Here is a 10,345-nt window from a genome sequence, read left to right on the forward strand (position 1 = left end):
CGAACAAGCCCGCTGTGGCTGTCTTCTTCGACACACCAGCATTGGGTTTTTCTCGTCAAAGTATCGAAATACGATCATTATAATCGGAGACGAGAGATGATGCATGCGTGTCTTCGTGTTTTCCAAGCCCTGAGTCTTTCGCTGTGAACTTGGGATTTTTGTATGCGCATGAGTGCACACGGGGATGTTCGGACACCGAAGAGAGTCTGCACAAAGTTGACTCCGAGAAACAAATCTCTTGCCGAACATGGGGATCGAACCCACGCTGACAGCAACCAACTGGCTACAAAGCCAGCGCGCTAGCAACTGAGCTACCTCCCCGCCGCGCTATCAGTGTCAAGTTACCTAAAGGCAGAGGGGAAGTGTTTAACTAACCGTATCAAGCACGCTATGTCGTGCATTCCGAACGCGTGTACTGGAGTGACTGACAGGGGCTAGTCTGGACTTGACTGCGCCTGAACTGATGCGTTGTTTCATCGAACACTGTATAGTGTCTGTTGATAGTTAAAAAGAGAAGTACGCCTTCTTTTGGTTTAAATACTTATATATATACTGTTCAAAAAAAGAAACGCATAGTTGCTACTTGCCAAATTTGTTTTATTTTTCGAAAAAAATTAACAGAAAATCCAATATTTAGATTATTTGTTTGAAATTTGGTATGGACACAGTTGAATGCACACACAGTTCATTTGCATCTTCAAATCAATCAGTCAATCAATACGATTGGGTGCCGAGGCTGTCAAGTCAGTAGGGGGTGTGACTGCCTTGAGCAGCAACAACTGCCCGGCACCTTCTGGGCATGGACTGGATCAGATGCCGGATATCTTGCTGTGGGATGGTGTCCCACTCCTCCTGAAGTGCCTGCAATAGATCGCGGTGATTTGCCGGCGCTTCTTCTCGCCTGCGCACACGTCTGTCCAATTCATCCCAGAGGTGTTCTATCGGGTTCATGTCTGGCGACATGGATGGCCAGGGAAGCACCTGGACATGGTGGTCGGTGAGGAACTGGGTGGTGAGTCGTGCTGTGTGCGGGCGAGCGTTGTCCTGCTGGAATATGGCATCCTGGTCAGCCAGAAGAGGAAGGGCGTGTGGGCGCAGAATTTCCTCCACGTATCGCTGGGCAGTTATGCGCCCTTGGACGTGCACCAGGGTGCTCCTTCCAGCGGTATTGAACGCCCCCCACACCATGACGCCTCCATCACCATGAACGGGTGCCTCATCCACACAGTTGGGCGCGTAACGTTCGTTTACTCTCCGGTAGACCCTCCTCCGACCATCATGTCGCTGGAGCAGGAAGTAGGACTCGTCGCTGAACCACACGTGTCTCCAGTGATTCCGGACGGTCCAGCGAAGGTGCTGGTTGCCCCACTGCACTCGGTTCTGGCGATGGCGGCGGGTGAGGACAGCTCCTCTGTGAGGTCTGCGAGCTCTCAAACCAGCTTCATGCAGGCGGTTCCGCACGGTCTGGTCCGATAATCGGTGTGGCCCGGGGAGAGCCTGGACAGAAGATGAGGCCGACAGGAAACGATTCCGGAGGTGGCGGAGCCGTATGAAGCGGTCGTGAGCAGCAGTTGTCGCCCTTGGTCTTCCCGCTCGTGGCAAGTCAGCAACGGAGCAAGTGGCTTGAAACCTGGCCCACAGTCTACTGATGGTGCTCTGGGACACGTGGAAGTGCCTGGCGATTGCACTTTGACTTTGGCCTGCTTGTAAACGACCCAATGCAATTTGGCGGTCTTCTCTGCTCAATCGGGCCATCTTTCGTCGCTGAATTGTCGTCTGATTTCTTTGTGGCGAACAATCCGCTTTTATGGGTTTTGGAAGACATGGTGAGAGCTCAATATTCCCCGAGTTTCACGAGATTACACTGAAGCATGACGAGTGGTCATGCCAAATGAGCAATTTTGACATTGTAGCCACTGATAACGCATGCGTCACGTGCAGAGCTCACTTGTGGCAATGGACGAAAGGTCGACGACCAGATAAACATTTTCTGCAGTTTGGTGGATATCCTTGTAGCCATATAACTAAATTAACCAAATATTACAAGCTATGCGTTTCTTTTTTTGAACAGTATATATCCGACAGTCCGAATTACAATAGAAAGGGCAAGATGAAGAAACACGAAAGCACGAGGCTCAAATAAGTGCTACCAAAATTAAACAGAAACGTCTCTGGCGAACGTTTTAAACAGTATAAGACAGTATAAGCATAATAGTATGTATACAGAATGCTATACAGTCACGCAGTCCTTCTGTTTTACTGTCCGTACTCAGATAACGGATGTTTTAGAGTCAAATGAGCTGAATCTGTGCGTATGCCTTCAAAGAGGGCTTCACACGATTGTAACTAAAACTTATATTCGTAGTCCTACTATTATCCCGCCAGGCACTCCTTTCAATACTTTTCTTCATATACCACCAATAGTATTATGCTTTTAGATATCGTTGTTAAATGATGTATTTTGATGCTGTTACCGCTGTCTGTCTCTGTCTTTAGATCTCTCCCTCTCTCTCCCTCTCTTTCTCCTCCTGTCTGTCTTTATTTATCTGTTTCCGCGTCGGTCTCTCCGTCTGTCCCTATCTCTGTCTGTCTCTATTTGTCTGGTTTAATGCAAGCAATGATAAGTGTATAGCCTTATCTATACATATATAATTAATATATATCATAGATTATATAATGGTATGATACATGAAGATTGTATAGGGACTTCTGCTACACTTATGGTGTAAAACACATGGGATGAATCATGCTGTGTTGCTTAAAAGTACAGACTCGAACATCAAAGCATTTGGTGTCACTCGGTTCAAAATATTAAAATGTATGGTTCGTGCACGTCCAATTTAATTGTGATTAGGCTACACAGCCATAGTATATAGGTTGTGTATATGTAACATGATGTAATCGGCGTACCGTTTCCGCACAGTCTTCGACTCGACGACTCCATAACCCCACATACACGTGAACATCAATAGATCTCCCAAACTTCTTTGAATATTTTAATCAAAATGTTTGTAGTACATACTCAGAAGACGACCCTTCAACTCTGTTGAAACAATTCAGGGTGTTTCCGCTAAAAATATGTCTGTAAATCAAGTTCTTAGTTGAAGTTAAACAAAATGATCCTTACATAGCCCGTAAAAGCCCGCGAGGTAAAGGCAGACAAAAACAGTTGTGAGCGCAATCTATAATTGTAACCCGTTATGGCGTAGTTGGTATGTCGTTCGCCTGTGGTCTCCAAGGTTGCCGTGGATTAAATCTCATGTTATTTTTTTTGTGTGAAATGTGACGCAGGGATCCCTTTGAACCCATTCCTCTTGTTTTTTGATTGTTGGTTAATCATCTTTTATAGTTCATGTTACAAACTTCTTTAATTTGGCAGGTGTTTTTATTTTTTAATTTTGTATTTATTTTTGAGGTCTTCTTTTACTTCATTCCAGGGGTGGGGTAATAAGCGGGCGGTTTAATGATCCTTATGGTCCCTTTGTTTATTTTCGGAGGAGGGGGGGTGGGGGTGGGGGTGCTGCTGCTGTCTGCAGGTTATCTAACTCACTAGGCATGACTGTTTCGCTAAATGGAGCAGCAGCGTCAGTGGGGAACAGGGCACGAGACTGTAGAGTTATGGACCCTCGTGTACAATCAGTGAGAGCCATAGTGAAACACAATATTACACATTTATGAACAACACATATTAATTACTTCACGCCATTACCTCAGTTATTCCCATAGTAGCAGAAACATTTTTTGAACATTGTCAAATATACGTCAGGGCTAATAGTCTCGGGTGCTGTTTTACTTCACAGTTATTTTTCAAGGTTGTCAGTAATATCAGAATAAATATCACACACTTGAATGTTGTCCAAGAGCTTCAAGGCATAGTCACTGATGTCATTACTTCAGTTATTGTCAAGATTGTGGGTCATGAGAACTTAATTATAATATTAATAGTTTTATGATAATAATAAAATTAAACAGCAACAAAAAAATACGAAAAAAGTTATAAGTGTATAGTACTTGTCTTACATTATGATAGTCCTGATTTTGTGATAAATCGCCAATTTGCAAGTGCTCTACACAAGGCTAGATGTTATTAGAGGTCAAGGAGGTCAAATATCACGAAAAGGCGAAGCAACCAGAGCATCGGTGGCTGGCAGAGGAACCTCCCTCCGATTGGGCCACCAGAAGTAGAGGTGAAAGGAGAGGCTGGTGCAGCGGGGTGCCCGAGCCTCAGAAGGATAATTGGCGATGCAGCAAGGCCATTGATATCAGCGTGAACTTGTTATCAGCCGATGCCGTTATCGGGTTACAGCCGTAGCCCTTTCGCCGTGGCTTCGCCGAGCTAGCACTGTAACTCAGATGCTGACCACCGGTTTCAGCGTTCCTTTTCGTGTTGGTATCAAGTTACCGTGCCCTGGCCAAGAACGCTAGCATTGAAGAAGGGAGAGAAAAGTTCTACCTCCCCATCTTCGGTTTATGTAAACGACTAGGGCTCCTTGCATTAGGAAGTATTCGGATTCTAAATGTTTATTATTATTATCACTGGCAATACTCGTGCTCCTCACGGGATGTAACAAATGTTTTATGATTTTCATTAATCACTGATGGTGTGGATATTAAAGTGTCTATGCGAATCCATCCCATGATCAATTGCTATTATTGTTGCAATGGTCGACTTATCTTGTCTGAATCATGACTGATTTATTATTGTATTCATAGCTTCAAAGCGATGGTGATTGGAGTAGATTAGCTCCCCTGATCAGCGAAGCCTTATTTAACTATCAGTCATATGATAACCACACATATGATGGTAAAAACCCTTATAACTTTGGAACCAGCCAACCATTTTTTTTAATGAAATTAAACATGAAGACGCAGGCCATTAGTCCCTTCATGAATTCAAAAGAGAAAAAAATCAACTCGATTTTCTGCGAAAAACATTTCGCTGTGATTTTGTAATTTGTAACTGCTATTTTGTAGACCCTTCCTCGGAGTATGTAATAAAAAAGGTTTCATTGAAATATTCCCAGAATTTTGGGAGATATGGATGTTTATGCATTGGAGAATCAAACACTAAAACCCTTATAACTTTGGAACCAGCCAACCATGTTTTATGAAATTGAACATGAAGACGCAGCACATTAGTCCCTTCAACTTAAAAAAAAATTAACTCGAATTTGTGAAACATTTCTCGCTGTGACTTGGTATTTTGTACTGCTATTTTGTAGACCCTTCCTCAGAGTATGTAATGAAAAAAGTTTCATTGAAATATTCCCAGAACTTTGGGAGATATGGCTGATTATGTATTTTGACCATCGGGCCCCGTAATGACCTTGACCTTTGACATATCCAATATAAATGTTGCACACAATAGGCTATCGTGTGTCTACATCTACCTACAAAGTTTGGTTGAAAATTACTTAGCGGTTCAGGATTTATCGCAGTTCCTATATTGTGACATACATACATGCATACTTACGGAATGGAACAATCGCAAACGTTCCCGCTGGATGACGAATTAAATTATAAAAAACGTATCAGTAAAATAAAATAACAATGAACAGCACACATTCCCTGCTGAAAAGTAATGTAGCGTAGGGGAAAGGGAGAAAAAAAAGTGACACCGCGTGGATTCGAACGTACGTGATTAGAACTGACATGATGAAGCAAGAGTGTCCTAACCAACTGGCCTACAAATAATTTGCAAAAGTTTCAGGGAAAAATACAGCTACGACATTACAAAAACCATAGGCAATGGATGTTCCGTTTGCCATTCCAATAAGTAACAACGATAACAACTTGATAGGTTTGAGAGTAAACTTGATTTGACATGATACTGTGTTGTCTAAAGTGTTTATTGGATTCTCGGGCAGTTTTATCCCGGACGGCTGCATGTCGAGTTTCAGGGGTGCCTAAGGGCTTCCGGCGGTAGGTAAAAATATTTAATGTTCAAATAAATCCACTTAATTAAAAAAATAAACACATTAGACCCAGCCAGTCCTGATCGAGGTGGCCTCCACTGTGCCCATGCAAAAGGAATAACGTGAAAGTTGCCCAGTACCACAGAAATTAGCAATTTCGTGTGACTGAGGCTACCAGTACCTGTATTAATATATGAATTATAATTGGCAACGGTAAGCGATTTCACACAGATTAGCGCGGGACAAATATTGACAGAATTTTTTTTTTTTTATCATAACTGCAATGTTCTTCTCCCCCCCAAAAAAAACCAACAACAACGCAACACCTCCTCCCTCCCCAACCCCTGAGAAGAACAGGTCCGACAAACCCCTGCGTCACCCAGTAAGCTTTTTTTTAAAATTAACGACGCCAATGGAATTCGATCTCCGGCCTGCCTTGGACACTTTCGTTTTGTCACGTTAGGAGAGCAATTTACCAACTTATCTATTCTGCGTCTTGACAGTTCGCGTGAGTGATATTTTAGTGACTTTTGTGACATATAGACTGACCGGAACAAACGCAAACGTCCACCCTCTGGGTGACGAACAACAACACATTTGCATTCAAACGAAGTAGTTTGTTGATCATAGTGCAATTATCCCGTTTGACTTGTGTCTGTTCTCAATATGACTAACATATATATGTACTCATTTCTCCCAAATGGGTAAAGCTATTGAAACTCACTTTGGCTATGAGCTCGAGGTCCATGGGAATAAACGCTCATAATTATGTCCTGCGGATTGATGACCCTGGTGTCACTCAAAATTATCCCGCCAGGAAATGCTATTTCGTATACATGTACCCAATTGTCTAACCGGCACGGTTGGCCTAGTGGTAAGGCGCCTAGTGGTGGGTTCGAACCCCGGCCGGGTCATACCTAAGACTTTAAAATTGGCAATCTAGTGGCTGCTCCGCCTGGCGTCTGGCATTATGGGGTTAGTGCTAGGACTGGTTGGTCCGGTGTCAGAATAATGTGACTGGGTGAGACATGAAGCCTGTGCTGCGACTTGTGTCTTGTGTGTGGCGCACGTTATATGTCGCAGCACCGCCCTGATATGGCCCTTCGTGGTCGGCTGGGCGTTAAGCAAACAAACAAACAAACAAACTTAATTGTCTCCAGTAAGGACACAGTTATTTTCTCCGAATTTAAGGCCCCAGTTTGTGGTGATTGATATTGATTTGCTCTGTAGTTTGATGATCCTAGTGCCAACATTATCCCGTCAGGCATTGTTTAAATGTTTTCGTTTGCACCCACTTTTCTCCAAAACTGATAAAACTGTTGACACCACTATTAGGAAGCATGCTCATCGGAGTCGATGCCGAGAAGCTCTGAACTTTGGTGACCCTAGGTACCATATTATCCGGCCATGAAGGGTTTTAATATACTGCTGACCATACACCCGTTAGGGTCCATATGTTCTATCAGCCCCAGATACTTTACTTGATTTTTGCTTTCGGTCCAGCCGACTCTTTTGAGCCATATCAGGACCAATCAGCCCGAGACGAAGACTTTAAATAATAAAACAACAACCACAGCACGAGATGATAAACGGAAAGTATTAGGATCATTATGGTCACTTGTTAATTATTATTTTGTTACCCCTTTATCACATGCCGGCTATTGATACATGCCATATCATTATTTTTGTTATCAAAACGAATACGTTGTGTGTGTGTATTGTTAGGAAAACTCCAATCTTTTAGATTAGTTAACAATGTATCAAGAAAAATCACATATTTGAGCGAGTTTCTAGGTGACCCTCTTCGTGATTAGGGACCTAATGTACATCCTATTTGATCTTCCATGAATGGGTTCGGTTGATATTTGAATTTTCTGTAAAAGGGGTCGCTCAGATAATCGTCAAAATGTAACTGACAAGTCCAGTGGCTAACGAAGGAAAGCACCGATCACCATCAAGACTAAATCACTACCAGATTTCAGTAGGAATGTTGGTAGGCCTAACTGATCCACTGACCGCTATCATATGTTACTACTCGCGTACATTCCGTAGAGTACCTAGAGACCAATCTAGAGCATAATTGTATTTCATTCCCTCTGCTAGAACTGACTGGGCTTGCTAATATAAGCAAGCGTTAGTTTGTAACACATTCCCTGGCCCGTCCCAAGAGAATATGAAAGATATATATGCTACACGGAAGCGTTGTATAGACCGAAACAGTTCAAAATAATGATACTGGATTCAGACTTCAAAATTATTGTTTTCATATTAGGCCTACGAACAATAACTTACATGTTAAGAGAAATAATACATGTATTGAGAGATATTGCTTTTATTCTAGGCTACATCTCTTATGGAGGCATCTTACACACTCTCTCTCTTTCTTCACCCTCCCATCTCTCTCTCTCCTTCTCTTCCCCTCTATCTCTCTAATATTGACAACACCCCTCATATGATCACTCAACCTCTCCCCATCGCCCTCTGTCTCTCACCTTCTTACACACACTCTCTCTTTTCCCAACTCTCCTCTCTCTCTCCATCTCTCTCTCTTCAATAATGACACCCCCCATATATCACTCTACTTATCCTCCACTCTCGAATCTCCAAACATTCGGTTAAACGTGATTAACTGGTATCGTACCCCTATGACAGATAATATTCCCTATTCTCTGCATTCTCTGCTTGCTGCATTACGTTAAAGGTTGTAATGCTCTTTTTTTTTCAAGCCACATTTCACGTCAACCAACTTTCATCAAGACGTTATTTAAAGCGTCATTGTAGAAATGACATTCGGAAATATTAGGGGAATCCCTGTCATAACATTTTTTTCTATTTGTTTCCCATCAGGCATTTTTTGTTTTAATCACAAGTAATATAATACAGACACACAAAGAGAGACACCTATAGTGACAGCCGCTCTATCATGCTAGGACTGGTGTCAGTATACTGTGACTATACGAGGATGTCAATCAATCAATCAATATGAGGCTTATATCGCGCGTATTCCGTGGGTACAGCTCTAAGCGCAGGGATTTATTTATTTTAATTTTATTTTATGCAATTTATATCGCGCACATATTCAAGGCGCAGGGATTTATTTATGCCGTGTGAGATGGAATTTTTTTTACACAATACATCACGTATTCACATCGGCTAGCAGATCGCAGCCATTTCGGCGCATATCCTACTTTTCACGGCCTATTATTCCAAGTCACACGGGTATTTTGGTGGACATTTTTATCTATGCCTATTCAATTTTGCCAGGAAAGACCCTTTTGTCAATCGTGGGATCTTTAACGTGCACACCCCAGTGTAGTGTACACGAAGGGACCTCGGTTTTTCGTCTCATCCGAAAGACTAGCACTTGAACCCACCACCTAGGTTAGGAAAGGGGGGAGAAAATTGCTAACGCCCTGACCCAGGGTCGAACTCGCAATCTCTCGCTTCCGCAAGAGATGTAAGCCTCTGCGATTTCAATCTCAGTGTGGCAGTACATTAATCTGCTGACCATAAACAAGGAATGCGTCCAGCTGTCTCTCTAGCTCTCCAGTAGGTTTCTCAGCGGGATACCTGCTTGACGACGTTCTAATTGATGGCACGCGAACCGTGTAATGTATAGCCACTGCGCGAGTCGAACCGCTCTACGACTAGCTGCTCCTTTCCACGGCCCCCCACCCCCACCGCCAGCCCCACGCATACCTCTCTCTCGCCCTTCCTCTCTCCCCCCCCCTCCCTCTCTCCCCCTCCCTCTCTCTCCCCCTCCTTCTTTCTCTCCCTTCCTCTCTCTTTAACCTTAATTGTCAATCCGTTTTTCATTGCTAAATTCATACGGATAAATAAAAGCTTGATGATTAGCAAGAATCACCTCTGATGAAGACTAGATCGTCAGTGAAACTTAATACAGTTCGCCACCTGTTTACCTCTTTTTATATTTTAATCCAGACAGCATTATCCACCACCACCCATTATATAAACATTCTATTTTGTGTAGTCCCGATATCAATGTTGCAAACCTTTTGATGCAGCTTTTAATAATATAAGAGATTTGATTTATACGTATTCCCTGTTTCACTCAATGAATATATATATTCCCTAAAATATCCAGGTAATATACATATTTCCTGGAATTTGGATGCCATTTTTAGACGTATTCCCTGACTTATATTTAGCATTCAAAAGGAGACACTTTGATGGAGTGAAATCTCTCTCTCTCTCTCTCTCTCTCTCTCTCTCTCTCTCTCTCTCTCTCTCTCTCTCTCTCTCTCTCTCTCTCTCTCTCTCTCTCTCTCTCTCTCTCTCTCTCTCTGATGCAAGAAAGTAGCCAAGAACGTTTTCCTCCTATCCAAGTTAAAGCAATATACCGACAGAAGGACTCTGGAAATGTTCCACCATGCTCATGTAATGCCTCACATTAATTATGTTTCGACGCT

Source organism: Littorina saxatilis, linkage group LG8 (assembly GCF_037325665.1).
Source record: "Littorina saxatilis isolate snail1 linkage group LG8, US_GU_Lsax_2.0, whole genome shotgun sequence".
Classification (NCBI taxonomy): Eukaryota; Metazoa; Mollusca; class Gastropoda; order Littorinimorpha; family Littorinidae; genus Littorina; species Littorina saxatilis.